A 16182-nucleotide genomic window follows, 5' to 3' on the forward strand; every position below is an offset into this window, starting at 1 on the left:
TCAGTGTTATTCATCAAACTGGAGGGTTTTAAAGTGGAGCGCCGTGGTGCTTCATCCTGGATCCAGTACTCTTTAGCATCTTTACCAATGATTTAGATCAGAGGTGGATAATCTTTTGTTCTCCAGATGTTGACAAACTACAGCTCCCATCATCTATGACCATGGGCAATCGAGTTTTGAGTTCAGCACCTGAAGGGGCACAGGTTAGCCACCTCTGGATTCAGGTGGGGGCTATCCTTAACAAATTTGCAGATGACGCAAAACTGGGAGAGATTGCTTCAGAAGACAGGATTTAAATGCAAAATGACCTGGATAGAATGGGAAGCTGGTTTGACCTTAACAAAAAGAAATCCAGGTAAGAAAAATGCTAAAATCCTCCAATTGGCTGAGGGTGGAGGGAAATCATGCCAAGGTGTAAGGCGAGAGACACATGGTTTGGCCGCAGTACATGTGAAAAGAATCCTGGGACTGCAGTAAATCAAAAGTTGACTTCGGCTTGCACAATGGGGTTTCCTTTTCTTCTTGTTGTCCTTGCAGCCCCTTGTGTACCCTCCAGATCTGCTGCAGAGGGTTAGGGAGTAAATTTAGGGTATGAAGGGTTGTGGGGAAACGGGGTGGACCTTGGAAGTCTGTTTGCACACCATTATGTAGAACCAACAGTTTCCAAGTCATAGAAGTAACAGTTTCATTTTATTATGTACTAACAGGGAGACGTAATCTGGAACATTGTGACCAATTCTGGACATTTCAAATTGGTTCAGAGGAGGGTCAAAGGTGTAGGAACGGAATGGGCAGGATTCACCTAGCCAGCCTGGCAGCAGAAGCCCTGTGCAAGGACTTCCACTTGTGCAATGGAGCTCCCTTCCCTCCACTCTCCCTGCCTGCCCTCCACACATCCCAAAATTGGCTCAGAACTACACGCAGGGAGAAAAACGTTATATTGAGTTCCATTCAGTATGTTTAGCCAGGAAAAGAGAATGCAGAGGGAGGACTTGATAGTACTCCTCAAATATCTGAAAGACTGTCCCACAGAAGAAGGCAGAAGAAGACTGAACTAGAGCAAGTAGGCTTAAATTACAGGATGGCAGATTTTTGTTGAGCATTAGGAGAAATTCCTTAATGGTAAGAGCAGTTTGACAATGGAATCAATTGCCAAGGAAAGCAGTGGCCTCTCTCTAGTCGTTGAAGTCTTCAGACAGAAGTCTGTTGGGACTGATCGAATTTTGGATTTCCTGCATGGACCAAGAGGTTAGCAGGTGGACTCCAGTTGTATGATTCTATGAAGCAAATGTTATGGCTGCTCGTTGGGCATTACATCTGCACTCTCTAGTTGCAGCATTACACATTGACCAGTTTGGCTGCACTGATGTTACAGGGGAACAAGAAGTTGAAAACGAAGTCCAGTTGAGCCTGGATTACTCACCCCCCCCCACCCCCACCCAGAAAAAACCTAAAAACTTTATTGGCTGTTCTTGGGGGTATGTTTTTAGGGAGGCTATCTGATAACCAGGATGATAAAACCAGAGCCAGTTTTGATATTCCTAAAGAGTTGGCTATTAACATTTGAATATGTGCTGATGAAAAGAGGTCCTTTTCAGCTTAACAGCCTTCTGTATGAAATCAGTCCCAAAATGGTTTCTGTGTAGACTCCGTAGATTCCAACCCGTTCTAGAATGTATTCATGAATAACAATCAGAGCCATATGTGCATTCTCTAAATGGCCATTCGCTTAAGTACATGCATCTTTTAAATTGCCTGTTTATGACTATAATGGCTAACATTATGTGGAAGTGGTGAATGATGATCCTGCGTTTTAAAAGTGAAAATTCTAATTTGTTTTCAGTGGTCCATAGCAGATATGTCTGTAGGAAGTAAAACCGAATTCCCAACCATGTAGAATAGCACTCTGGAAAGATGATGTACGCTCTGATCCAAAACGGGTGTGCTTGTACATCTGCCTGAGGCAACAACATATTGTCTGATATTTGAAAGGCATAGCTCTTAATCTTTCTGCTCCTAAGTACTTGCACGCTGGTGCAGATAGTCCTAGAATTGTAGTAATTCCCTAACAATAAATCATACAAGAGTATTTGGTATGTTGTCTGAAAAGAATTCTGCAACTCCAGCTGATCTTAATATCAGGGCATCTTACTGGAAGGTAAAATTGTCACACGTTGAACCGCAACTATAGATTGTGAAGATATAAAACAAAGCCATATATTTGAATAAGTGGCCTTATTTCTCAAATGTGCTGTTAAGCACCTTTTTAACACTGAAGGCAGCTGAAAATTCACATAAGGCTCACAGCACTAGAAAAATTGAGCAGGGCTTTCTCTTCACTGTTTATTGAATTGGCTTCCTGTGGTGATGTTCCACATCACTACAGAACAGCCCTTATCTATCCAGCAGTTTGTTTGTTTAAAGTCTATCTGGCTTGAACATAACTGCAAACAATCTAAGAATTGTACATCAGGTATCTGCGAAGAGCTTAGATTCCTTTAAAAAAAACAAAACTTCTAGGAGTGCTTTGGTTTTAATCAAGTTTAGCTTTAATAGTTGTAAAAATATATTTGAAAGTGTGCATGTGCAGTCAACAAGAGTCTCTATGGCAGGGATAAGGAATATTTGGCTTCTAGATGTTGTTGGATTTCAACTCCCATCAGCCCCAGCCAGCATGACCAATGGTCAGGGATTCTGGGAGTTGGAGTCCCACAACATCTTAGAAGCCCCATCCCTGCTGTAAGGTTAGGATGGAATGAGCTTCTGTGCCTTGTTTTGTTACTCCGCACCCAACAAAAGGATACATTTTATTTAAGAACAATATCTCATATTAATTTACCCGCCAACTTCCTTCCCTTACGCCACTCTTTCTCTGCAACCAAAACTCCAGGGGGGGAAATGTAAAACTTCACAAAAAGTTAACCACACTTATGTAAAACTAGCCAAATTTGCATATACTGTTGATATGCACAATTTATTTTAAGTAAACATATTTTAACTTTCTTGGCTCAGAATATGGATGGAATAAGATATTTTGTAATCCCTATTGTGTCTGCCAGCTATCAGACTGTTACTAGGGCTCTGCACAGTAACCTACAGTAAGTACAGCAGGAAAGTGGTAGCAAACTCTCCATTGTCCTTGAGACTAGAGATTGTGTGGCAAGGCCCCGGGCCCCGCAGTCCCCTCCGGAATAAATACACAAACACAAGTATATTGGGTTAATAGGATAAATAAGACCACAACTTTATTGGTTACAGATGTGGCAAAGGCAATTGGGTGAAGCAAGACTATATCCTGACTCCTGCCCGACTGCAGGAAGTCTCTTAAGGGTCAACCACTGGAAGGGGGAGCCCTATGATGTACATAAATTAAGAGCACCCCCAGGGTCACCGTTGGGGTTGTGGCATGACCCTAGCCCACGCCCAGGCTTCGGACAGGAACCACACCCCCGGATCCCTTTAATGGGATACCCTTAACGTGGAGGGGCAGACAGAGGAACAACCTCCCCTCCCATAATAAAGCTTACCCAATACCTAACCTTACAAAGTTGTGACGATTGCTACTAGGTAGGCGAAAACCAAATGGCTAGAGCCAATTTTGCCAAGTGGAAAAATTCCTACCTGGCCCCAACAACCAGGCAACCAACATAAGTCATAGCAAGGTCAAAGTCAATCAACGCAAGAAAAGAGGGTGGGTGCACTGGGAGATCCCAAGAAAGGATGCAAAGCAGGCTGCTTTCCTGGCCACACTGCAATTTAAGCAGCCATAGCCACGCCCCCAGGCAAACCCGATTGGCGGCTGGGGTTCCTACTGGCATGGGCTGCAATACTCTGCCCACTGCTAGGTTGCTGTGAGGACCCGGGTTCCCGCCCGCAAAGCAGCCACCCGAAAAGAGGAAGCTGACTTGTCACTTGGTGACATTGACATTCTGCAGCTCCACTTAGCACCTGCAAGCATTCACCGAAGCAGCTCCAGTACATATAATAGCCCAGCACCTGGAGTACCTCACTGAATGAGTGATTTGGGAAATGGAATTTTCCAAAAGACTTGTCATATTTACCAGCTCTTTAAAGTGATAGATTACCTAAAACTATTCCACAGTAGATGGTAAAGACATTTCCCCCCATCATTTTAGTTGACAGAAGCTAAAAGAGTAGCTCATAGCACCCATGTCCTGGTCCATTTTAAAGCATGCTGTGGCTGACCTAACCTCTCAGTAGCCAGCTGAGAACTGCTGCTGATGTTTAATTCCATTAACTGCGCTTGTGACAACTCCCTCTGTGGCTGCTACGTGTGAGGAGCAAAGCAAATTATTCTCCAGAAATATCACATGAATATATTATACAAATCCTTTCAGAGAGCATTGGCATAAATCCTTTTGTTTAGCACAAAAGGATGTTGGTGGGGGAGTTGAGGTGAGAGGAGGAAGAGAGAGAGGTAATTGAAATAATTCACCTAGAGCTCATCAGAAACAACTATGATAACCCCAGTAATCTGTTATTTGGGTCAAAATCTCAGTAGACCTAAAGGCCCTGGTTTATCTACTCATGCTGCATTTAGCTGTTGCATGTGAGTAGAACCACACAAGAGTGGATGGGACCTCCATCTCCCCCTCCCTTTTTACATTTAATGGTAACACTTTATTATAACAATATTAAAGAGATGGGAATTGTTACATTTGCCTAAGTCTGTATTGGATATAGATTTGTTCAAGAAACAAAAATAGGCCAGTGGTTTATATATGTTTTAACTAGAGCAGGATATTCTCTCTCCCCCCGTCCCCCTGGTGTTCCATCTTAAGACTCCCATCAATAAGAAACTAAAGAGAATGTTACCACAAAATAAGTAATAGGGATTCACAGCACTGGGACATCGGACCAGCCTTCTAGGCTTTCAGACAGGAATCTCCCAGTCCTACCTGGAGATACTGGTAAGGGCCTTCTGGATGCAAAGCACTTACCACTTAGCTACAACTCACTGTAATATAAAAGACTATTATTGATTAGATTCTAAACTATCCCACAGGAGCTGGCAAAGAAATGTATTTCTACCTAAAAGGAAACAGTTGCCAGAAGTGCCCTGTCCTGGTTTCTTTTAAAGCATGCTGAGGCTGAGTAATGCTGATATAACTGTTGGCAGTAATTCTTGTATTTTTGCTAATCATACAACTATAACCAGAAAAACAAGGGGTTAATATAATTACCTAGCTTAAAAAGGTAAAGGGACCCCTGACCATTAGGTTCAGTCGCAGATGACTCTGGGGTTGCGGCGCTCATCTTGCTTTACTGGCCGAGGGAGCCGGCATACAGCTTCCGGGTCATGTGGCCAGCATGACTAAGCCACTTCTGGCGAACCAGAGCAGCGCATGGAAACGCTGTTTACCTTCCTGCCAGAGTGGTACCTATTTAACTACTTGCACTTTGATGTCCTTTCGAACTGCTAGGTTGGCAGGAGCAGGGACCGAGCAACGGGAGCTCACCCCGTTGTGGGGATTCGAACCGCTGACCTTCTGATTGGCAAGCCCGAGGCTCTGTGGTTTAGACCACAGCGCCATCCACAACCCCTAATTACCTAGCTTAGAAATCATTAAAATATTCAAAAACTGAATGATCAGAATCCCAGACAGGAGACAATTTTTCAGTGTCAGTGCTACTGTCATGAAATAAGTTGCCATACTAGCAAGAACCTACTAGTAATTTGCATCATATGCCATTGGGATGGAGAGCAGAGTAAATGTTTTCAGATATACAAATGCAGTTTCTTGGGGATGTAGTGCAACCTTGGAACAAAGCTTTCATGGCTTTATCAGAACAGTGCTAGCTATTGTTAATATTCACTGTGAGCCAAGGACAGTCCATGGTCCATGCATATGAAACAGCTGTTTTTCTTAGTTTTGAAACTCCAGTATGCGGCTCGTTTTTAATTAAAACAGAAACTGAAGCATATTTTCGATTACCTTATAGGTAATCTAAAACGCTAAACCAAGGTTTGATGCTACAGGAGCAAGCCCTGTGCTGACATGCTCCTTTTTTCACTTACACACTCAGAGGAGCTTGTTATTTCCCATATTGAAACAAATGGTAGTATGCTATTACTCTGAACTGGCAAAATATGGTGCGTGTTTACTGTGCAAACCATGATTGTATCCAGGAATCAAACCCTGGCTATAATCCTAGTACGGTGGTACCTCTGGATGCGAACAGGATCCGTTCCGCAGCCCCGTCCACAGGTCACGATTCGCTGCTTCCACGCATGCACATGACGTCATTTTGAGTGTCTGTGCATGCGCGAGCGGCGAAACCCAGAAGTAACGCGCTCCATTGCTTCCGGGTCGCCGCGGAGTGCAACCCGAAAATGCTCAACCTGAAGCTACTTCAACCTGAAATATTGTATTCAGGGCAAGCACAAGCAGTTTGCCACTTTGGATTTATAATAATAATTATTTATTATTATTATTATTTATAACTCACCGACTTTACTGGGTTGCCTCAGCCACTCTGGGTGGCTTCCAACACACATAAAAACAATAAAACATCAAACATTAAAAAAACTTCCTGATATAGGGCTGCCTTCAGATGTGTTCTAAAAGCTCTATCGTTATTTACCTCCTTGACATCTGATGGGAGGGCGTTCCACAGGGAGGGTGCCATTGCCTAGAACAGTAAACGATACATAACCAAATAATATAAAATGATTATTTTAAAAATGTCTTTGGAAATGAAAGAAGCAACGCACAAACACAAAGCTCGCTCATGTAGCACCACCTGGTGGCAGCTGGAACCTGCATGGAATCACCCGCCACCTCCCCCCCCCCCCAGGAGAAGTGGCAGGCGGACACGGGCCCCACGCCGCCTTTTCGGGTGGCATGGTACCTGCAGGCACCTAAGCCCCCGTGTTACTCCCAGGAGAGACACGTGGTTCTGGCACACTGCAGCTCCCCCCCTGCCATGGTAAGGGCTGCTCCCACACTAAGTAGCTGCCCAGTTGCACCCCACTGCCCTAGCTATGCTAGTGGCTCATGGTTTGTATATTACGTATGAACCAACTGTACTCTCCCAAAGGTACAAACTGTTAACTCAGCAGATGTTTCCAGATGTTTCCTAAAATTACAAGTGTAAAGGATTTATACTGCAGACCCATATGTGGCTACTTCCAGGGGTGGGAAGTTATTATGAGTGGGACTTATTCCCTGGCAGTCTTCAACTCTTAAACCACAGTCTCAGAAAGCTATGTGCTAACCAGGGAGAACCTTATGCAAAAGCAGAAATATCTTTGAAACTTGAAGCTGCTACTACAGACACACAAAACCTGGATGAGCAAGATGTTATTTCAGTTGAAAATCAGCTTACCTGTTTTGGTAAGCAAGCAGCTAAAGGATATATTTTCAAAGAAACTTTAAACTTAAGCGGTTGTCTCCCATGTACACACATATATTCTTAGTATAGCAATCCTTGTTATCTTCATATATCACTTCACTTTCAAGGAGTGAAACTGGAAAACTCAATTGATGTGTTGATGTGCACAACAGGACTTTCCTTTCCCCTCCCCCTAGATTTGCATTGGGAGACTGTCTAGGGCAGATGGGGGTGGTAAAGGATGAGGAGAGGAAGGGAACTTCCCTTGAGAAAGTGGAAATCCTCTCACACCATGTTGGCTATACACAGAATTATTTGGCCCTTAGGTACTGCATTTTAGTATAAACAAGTAAAAATGCACATTAGAATTCAGATCTACTTAACTGGCAGCATACAATACCCATTGGGTTGCATTGCTATAGAAGATTTGTCCCTAGAAGCTAGATAAAGGACCATAGTTAATTTTAGAATAGCAGCTGGACCTGCTGAGAATATGTGTGGTTTTTGTTTTTTTAAAAACAGCATATGTTAGGCTTTTACAATAGCTATGGCTATTTTTATAAAAAGTCATTTACAATGTTTTCCAATAATTCTAGCTCTCTCTGGTGCTGCCACTAACAGTGGTAGATGGCAGATTAGTGGTAATACCCCCACTTCCTAAACCCTGTGGGCTCGCTGTGACCACAGTGAGTGCTTTTCTGGTTACATAATATATAATGATTTTTCTCACACACACCCCAATCTACTGTGCCACCTCCAGTGTTGGCATAGTTTACAGCACATTTTCAGGGGGAGGTGATAAGGGAACAAGGCCATTTATGGTCCTTGGTTCTGAACAAATCTGCCCTGGGAAGTCCTGTTTTGGGCCCAAACTGGTGGAACACCAGAACTTACTGCAGATGCGCCTCCAACTGCAGAAGTGTTTGTAGGTCTCACTGTCTGCCAGCAGAGCAGCCAGCAGAGCAGCACATATAGCACTTCAAAAAAACCTTTGGGCAACTTTCGGATAATAATTATCTCTTGAATAATAATCTCTTGACGTCAGATATGATAACTGGAAAAGTTGCTTATTATTTAGGCAAGACAGATCCCACTCACCGCCAAAGAAACCTGTTCTCATTTATTCCACTACAAAAACTGTCAAGGCTTGATGATGTGCCAAACAACGCGTTATGTTGTAATTTGAACCTGTGCTAAGCGGTGTGTGTGTGTGTTTTCAAATCATGTTTACTTGGAAGATGCAGAAAGGACTCGTTGAAAGTGAACGAGTTCTGATTCTGCTATTCACAAGCCGTTTTTTAAGGTAGGAAATCCAGCACCTATTTTGTCCAGCAGAAAGCCCAGCGCAGGATTCTAGATCATGGTCTACAATACATAATTAAGGTTGCAAATGTAAACTCATTTTGGATTGGGCAGCTTTCCAAGTAACTAGGACTGGGGCATAAGACAAATGCTTGGGAACAGCTTCCATCCAGAGAACATAGTTGTGCAGAAATCTGCAAATTTCAAACATTTCATTTATTTGTGTATAACCCTTAATTATACACTTGTTATATTTTATAGACATGACCTTGTTGCAATAACAAATGCCTTTGGAAACTTAGGAGCATGTTAAAACATCTTGCTTCCCTGCAAACCACCTTGCTTTATACAGGAAGATAGAAAACAATGTAACCATACATAAAATCAATTTTATTTTTATGAATACTGAGTGTGAGAAACAAAGTACCTGAATTTGCTCATATGAAATTGTACCAACAAATTCCAAAGCTATTGCGGTGTTTAATCCTGCAACTAGGACTGTATGCAGTGTTCTGCTTGAACACTGGGGTTTTTTTTGGGGGGGGGGGGAGGTTGGCAGCTTTGCACTTCTGCCCCACGTGTCTCTCAAAAATCTGCTCCTCAAGTTTGGAGAATCTTTGAAGCAGCAGCACAAACGGCTGCACCTTCACGTTGCACACGGCGCCCTTGGGCTCCCAGCCATTATTCTTACTACTGCATCCTTAGTAACTTGCCATGGATCAAAGACTTAATAGACAGGAGGGAAATCACTGCAAAACTGCATGTCAAAAATTCTAAAAGAGTTTCTGCATTTCAGAATGCCAGGTTCATGCCTTGCAGTTTCAAATGTGTGTCCGCTCTGTTTACCTTCAAACATTTCACAGGATTTGCCATTGCTGCTCTAGGACTAGCTTATAAATGCAGCAGAATCACGTGGTAAAGCTTTTCCAGGTTTGTACCACTGTTGGTGGGGGATTCCATGTCTGCTCTCAGATATAAAATTCTGGCATGTACAAAACTAGCATGCTTAGGGGAGCACGTTGCCTAGCTTTCTCTCTGGCATGCTATTGTGGAGGCAGTAGCGGGAACACTGAAGCATCAGAATCTGTAGTAGTATAGTGGGGGGGGGGGAGTTCACCGCAATTTTGCCTACTGTATGAATTGCTCTTTATAGTAGAATTTATAGAGCAATCCACAGCCCTGTCTGGGAGCAAAAGGGAGGAATGGAGCCACAAATTTGACCATTGTATCTGAAGCCCTGTCCGCAAGTGCTGACCAGGATGGATGCTGGAGGTATTTTCCCCCATTTTGCCATGTTAACTCCAGGCTGGCACACCTGAGGAACCCAGATTGAGCCCCTCTCTGAGGAGTGGATTGGAATCTCCCATTTCGGGAGCTCCTGCCAGGTCATCACTACTGACAGATACAGACACAAAACAACACACCCCAGCCAGTGGATGGAGAACTCTGTTACATCCTAACCTCCAGCAGCAAGGGGTCAGGGAGTTAGAATTCTAGCCTTAGATGCATTCCTATTCATTTCAAATTTCAGAGAGGATCCAAAGAGCTATTTTAGGCATCCCTAAGGGGTTTGGGCATGTTCTTTTGAGATCTGATTAATATTCCCTTTTTTAAAAACAGTAGGCTGCCATATCATAACACAAACTTGGTCTGAATTCAACCTGCTAACTAAACTAATAGGAAATAATCTATAAAGACAAACCATTTTAAAAGCTAAGAACATAAAGCAATGGAAAAGTAGAATATACAAACACTTAAGCAGTTCCCCAAATATGTAAGCATGAATAATGTGTAGATATACCATCCCTCCCAATTGGTAATTTGTGTTTTCAGAAACAGCTCTCTTCATATTGTGACTTGCTTTGTTATTTGAAGTTCTCAAATTATTACCAATATTTTGACCCCATTGGCAGACAAACAGTAGGGTACTTGGGGTGGGGGTGGGGAAGGCTGTTGTTGTTTTGTGGTTGTACATATCTTTACAAAATGTTAATGGTGATATACTTACCCTGCCTTTCATTAATACTACAAAAAAGCATGGTCATAAGTAGATGATAGCTGTTGGAGATGAAGCCATCCCATGCGGCATTCTTGTTTTCAGTATTCATCTCCTACCCATGCTTTTTTATACTACTGTGGTGAGATTGTTATGAAACCCTTTTGTCAGTCACATACAAGCTAATTTACCTATGTACAGAATTTGTATTACAAGCCTAATTTATACTGTGTTTTAACAGTTTGCCTGAACTGTCTATGATTTCTAAATTTTGTAATGTGGGTGTAAGATTAAAAACATTGACATGTGGTTAGTCCAGACTTTTGTCTTTCTTCAGTGTGTACGTATTTTTATTCTTGGTAATTGTTTTCCCCTGCTATGCAGTACACAGAAGCAGTTTCCTATACCTCATCTTTATAGGAAAGGTACCTCCAACTCCTGAATCATTTTATTGCCCTTTCCCAGGTCTTATAATACAACTATTCTTTTCCTTACTTCTGTTCTAAATAGTTAAGGGGATGCATTTGGTTGAAGCATGGGAAGCATGGCATAGTGGTTAGGGTGTCTGACTAGGACCTGGAAGACCAGGGTTCAAGTTCCCACTCAGACACGAAGCTCACTGGGGTGACCTTGGGCCAGGCACTTACTCTCAGCCTAACCCACCTCTTAGGGGTGATGGGATTAAATGGGGAGGGAAAGAACTATGTATGCTACTTGGAGGAAAGACACAAATGTAATAAATACAAATGTAATAAATAAAAATAATGGTAGTCCTTATATAGCAGGTGCTTACTGTATCAGTTTTTTTCAGTAGCTATTTTACACATCTTATTCTCACAGTGAAATACAGTGGTACCTCGGGTTAAGTACTTAATTCATTCCGGAGGTCCATTCTTAACCTGAAACTGTTCTTAACCTGAAGCACCACTTTAGCTAATGGGGCCTCCTGCTGCCACTGCACCACCGCTGCACAATTTCTGTTCCCATCCTGAAGCAAAGTTCTTAACCTGAGGTAATATTTCTGGGTTAGCGGAGTCTGTAACCTGAAGCGTATGTAACCCAAGGTACCACTGTATAGCAACAAGCCTGATATCCAACTTTTCTTTTTACACAGCTGTGGCTTAGTGGAGATCATGTGAACTTGTAGACTGCTGGAAGCAACCTGGTGCTTTTTGCTGCCATGCAATAACCCCTGGACTGGGAGTTGTGCTTAAGCTCTTGCCGCACTAACCACAAACTGCCATGGTTTGCTTAGTGCAGCAGCAGAAAGGACCAGGGCAGAGCAAAGTGGTCGCAAATTTCTCTCTAGGAGCCTGCACAGTCTTACTAAGCCATAGTTTGATTTATTGTTTTATGTTTGTTTGTTTGTTTGTTTGTTTGTTTGTTTGTTTGTTTGCAAACCAGCTCATTGCCATTCCCTCTGCTTTTTACCAGTGTTGCCCTTCTTGGCTTAGTACCTAGATACTTACCGCAATTAATCTGCAGCTTTGCTAAAATATGAACTAACATAGTATCCTTTATTTCTGGTAAGCAGGACATAAAAACCCCTTCATGCTCTCAGAATAGGCCTTGTTATTCAAAGACATGCAGAATGCAAGCAGGCATAGCTGTAGCACTATTGCCACCTGCTGAACAGTAAGAGAACAAGTAACAATTATTTAAAACTATGGTAACGTTTCCATCATTTTAACATAAACCAGGGTATAATTTAAGAGAACATGATAAAGATGAGCAACGGTCTAATGTGCAGCCTCATCACAGGTTCAGGACCATTCAGGATGCAGGATGGATAAATTAAATTTAAAAAGCTTTAACAACACTATTTCACTAATCTATAAAATAATTTATGATTTACTTATTTCTAGCTCTCCATCATAAAGGCTCTGGGCGAACAGCAATATACTAATTATTCTAGCCTCCCTGTCCCTAATGTCTCAATGCTGGTTTGAATAGAAATATCTTTGTGAAAGTCCATATAGTTTTAAACCTTTAAAAAAGTTGTGTGTGTGAATACAAAACAATTACTAGTTTGCCAGTGAGCTTTTACAAAAAAGAACTAGATATGTGCCAGATTAAGTTACAGCATATATCTTACCAGATGGGGGAAATACAGCTAATTTAACAGCCTTTAGGGATTTTTTAGCATTGTTTGGAGAAGAATATTGTGGTTACTATGGCTGCAATCATAAACTCCACTGGGAGTAAGCCTCATTTAACAAGACTTAACTTCTGTGTAAACATGGTTATGATTGTACTTTCAGCCATTTCCAAGATGTCAGGGTTTGTTTGTTTTTTAAAAAACACCTTTATTTCAAAATATTTAACCAGAAGCACACATTTTCACATTTAGCATTTGATTTATGACAAAAAAATACAAGTTTATGGCACCCAAAACTTTCAGAATTTCAAGCTTCAGAAAAGAAACATCCCATATTTCTTGCCCTCCCACCTCTGTTGTTTTAGAAAGCTAAATAAGTAAGTAAGTAATTTCAAGCTTCAGTATAATGTGTAACAGTTCAGTACTACTTAAGCTGCAAATTTGCACCTACCTACTGGGGAATTTGTTCCATTAAACTCAGTGAGACCGAGACCAGGAATCTCCAACCTTTTTGGACCAGTAGGTGTATTTTAATTTTGTGAAATACAACATGGCTGCCATGAGGAGCACGACATAATCCAAAATCAGAGAGAATACTGCTATTCCTGCCCACCGCACCCAGCAGACAACATCATGCTTACTACAGGAAGTCAGCTATGTCCGACTGCAAAGATCACACAATATTGATTTCACTCACATACACAATAATGCTGCTGCTGTCTAGTAAAAGGGAGCATTCCCCAGTACCAGGAAAAATAATACAAGGTAGCCACACCACACTCACTGCACTTAAACAGACCATGGACACACAAGCAGTTGCATCTTTTTCACTCATATGCACACACCATACACACACGTCACATATACATCTCTCTCACAGAGATCAACTAGTCATGCCGCCTTCTCACCTGACATATATCTATCTCCCTTGCATAGACAGCACATACTGTCTTCCTCCTCTCATCTTGCAATGACTCACATGTACATAAATCTGTCAGGGTGGAGGTAAAACACCGACATGGTAAAAGTAAAGGGACCCCTGACCATTAGGTCCAGTCGTGGCTGACTCTGGGGTTACAGCGCTCATTTCGCTTTATTGGCCGATGGAGCCACTGTACAGTTTCCGGGTCATGTGCCGACATGACTAAGACGCTTCTGGCGAACCAGAGCAGCGCACGGAAACACCGTTTACCTTCCCGCTGGAGTGGTACCTATTTATCTACTTGCACTTTGACATGCTTTCGAACTGCTAGGTTGGCAGGAGCAGGGACCAAGCAATGGGAGCTCACCCCATCGCGGGGATTCAAACCGCCGACCTTCTGATTGGCAAGTCCTAGGTTTAACCCACAGAGCAGGCTAATTTCTCCCACAAACTGAGAATAATGGGGTTTGTACCTTTTGCCTAATATCTCAGGTTCTAAAAATGCTAGAAACTTTTTTTTTTTTTAATGAAAGCTGGAAACCTACGTATTATGGTTCATCCCAAAAAAGGCATCAAACCCCTGAGCACTAGGCAGGTGACCCCATGGCTAGACAGTGTCCTGTATCTTGTCAAGATTTTCCAACTGGTGGGCCTCGAGGGGAGAGGTGGTCCAAGATGGCGATGGCTTAGCAAGCAGGCTTCAGAGCTCCGCAGATAACAGGACTGTAATTAGCATTGACTGCCACCCAGGGAAGTAATTTTTCCTTTTTACTTCTCTACTTTTTAACTTACCAACTTACTGAGATTCTAACAGCACCTTCTTGTCTATGCTATGAGAAACATCTTGGGCAAGCTCTGTGAAGCATCCTGGGCAGGCCGCCAGCTGCTAGCTATTAACCACCAACTCCCTTCTATACTTTGTTCCTGAAACTCCTGGCAGTCTCCACACAGAGAAGCTCTTAAATTGAACAAACTGAGCACTTTCTATTTTTTCTCTCTTTTATGGTTGGTGAAACCTCTCCTTGTTTACTCCCCACGGTGATGCTATGCCTGCTAGTAAACGCCACAGGGACCCAGAGGATGTAGCTCTCTCACCGGACTTTTTTAACAAATCTGCTTTTATAGTATCTTGTCAAATACAATTGTCTAAGAACCTTTGGTATTAGCTATGAATGCATATTACAGCAAAGTGACAAAATACTTGGTTTTGAAAGTAGGAGGGTGCTAATTCCATCCACCCTTCAAAATCACCTCCTCCTCAGTTGTGCTCACCCAAAGTTTCTCCTACCTTTTCTAGCCATACTCTTCCCAAAGAAAGATCCTAGGAAGAAGTATTTACAAGTGCTGCTACTTTTTATTATTGGAGATGCCCTCTCATATAAGGAAGAACTCATTTTGTGCAACTGTACCAGAACCACAGAAGAGGAGTCTGAGCCCTTCGAAAAGCCACAACTCCACAGACATTTTTTTCCAAGCCCAAGCATGCAAGGTACAGTAATGGGAAAGCACAACACATTATTATTTAGTAATATCTTAAAGATTGTTCCAACTTTAGCTCGGGGAAATCAATATAACCATTACTGAACATGTGTAGATGCCTAATAAGCCTGCTGTAATAGCTCACATACTTTATATTATGCATTATTATGTACAGCTTGTTATTGATGTACCATATTATTAGCAGTATGTTACTTTCACCCGTGACCACCTCTAGCCTAGATATACCGGTAAATCTAATTTCATATGTGAATGCAAAACTCAATTTCCCTATCCTGTACGCAAAATAACCTCCCAAACCGATGATTCCTCCAAACATTCAAAAGTTCACTTCCAACCACTTATTTTACCCCAGTCGTGCAATCTTGAAAAGGACTCACTCACTAGGTAGATAAGTCCCAATTAGATCACTAGGGCTTACACCCGAGGAAGCGTGCGTAAAATCGGGCTGCAGCTGCGAGCACAGCAGACGGATGAGTTGGGAAAGAGGAGCTTGCTGCTCCTGACATCCAGAGCAAGCCTAAGCATGTTTGCTCAGACGTAGGTCCTACTAGATTCAGTGGCGCTTACTCCCGAGTAAGCAAGGCTGTTATCATCCCCACCATCTTCACTCTTCTAGCCATCTTCTGTCTGTGCTCCCAGAGGGAGCCCCGCTGTGGGCGGGGCCTCAGCTGGAATGCAAACGCAGAACCTACATTCCCCGCGCCCATCCCGCTTTATATAGAGATAGGAAATATTAGAGGAGATAATCCCATTGTCTGGAGACAGTTTCCTGGTTGCATTTTAATGCTGTTTCGAATTAACTGGAGAACCTCGCAAGATCTTGAAGAAGTGTGTCTCCCTCCCCGCCACTTCAAACAACAGCAAAACCCCAAAAGGTAGCATCAGAAACAGAGCCCCCCCCCCACTTTCAAAAGTTGGGAACGTAAGAGCCCTGAGGTCAAAGGCTTATTTAAAATCCCAACCAGTGGCCAACAACTAGATGCTTCGATAGCAACAACAACAACATTT

General features: G+C 42.5%; 1 long non-coding RNA gene across 1 annotated transcript; it reads left to right on the plus strand.

The window, feature by feature from the left end:
* Positions 1 to 1464: 1464 nt before the first annotated feature.
* Positions 1465 to 10967, plus strand: LOC310672095. The gene is made up of 2 exons (XR_014508393.1): positions 1465 to 6184; positions 6399 to 10967. It is a non-coding gene; the product is annotated as an uncharacterized lncRNA (long non-coding RNA).
* The last annotated feature ends 5215 nt before the right edge of the window (positions 10968 to 16182 follow it).

Source organism: Podarcis tiliguerta (assembly GCF_965153285.1).
Source record: "Podarcis tiliguerta genome assembly, chromosome: 2".
Lineage (NCBI taxonomy): Eukaryota > Metazoa > Chordata > Lepidosauria > Squamata > Lacertidae > Podarcis > Podarcis tiliguerta.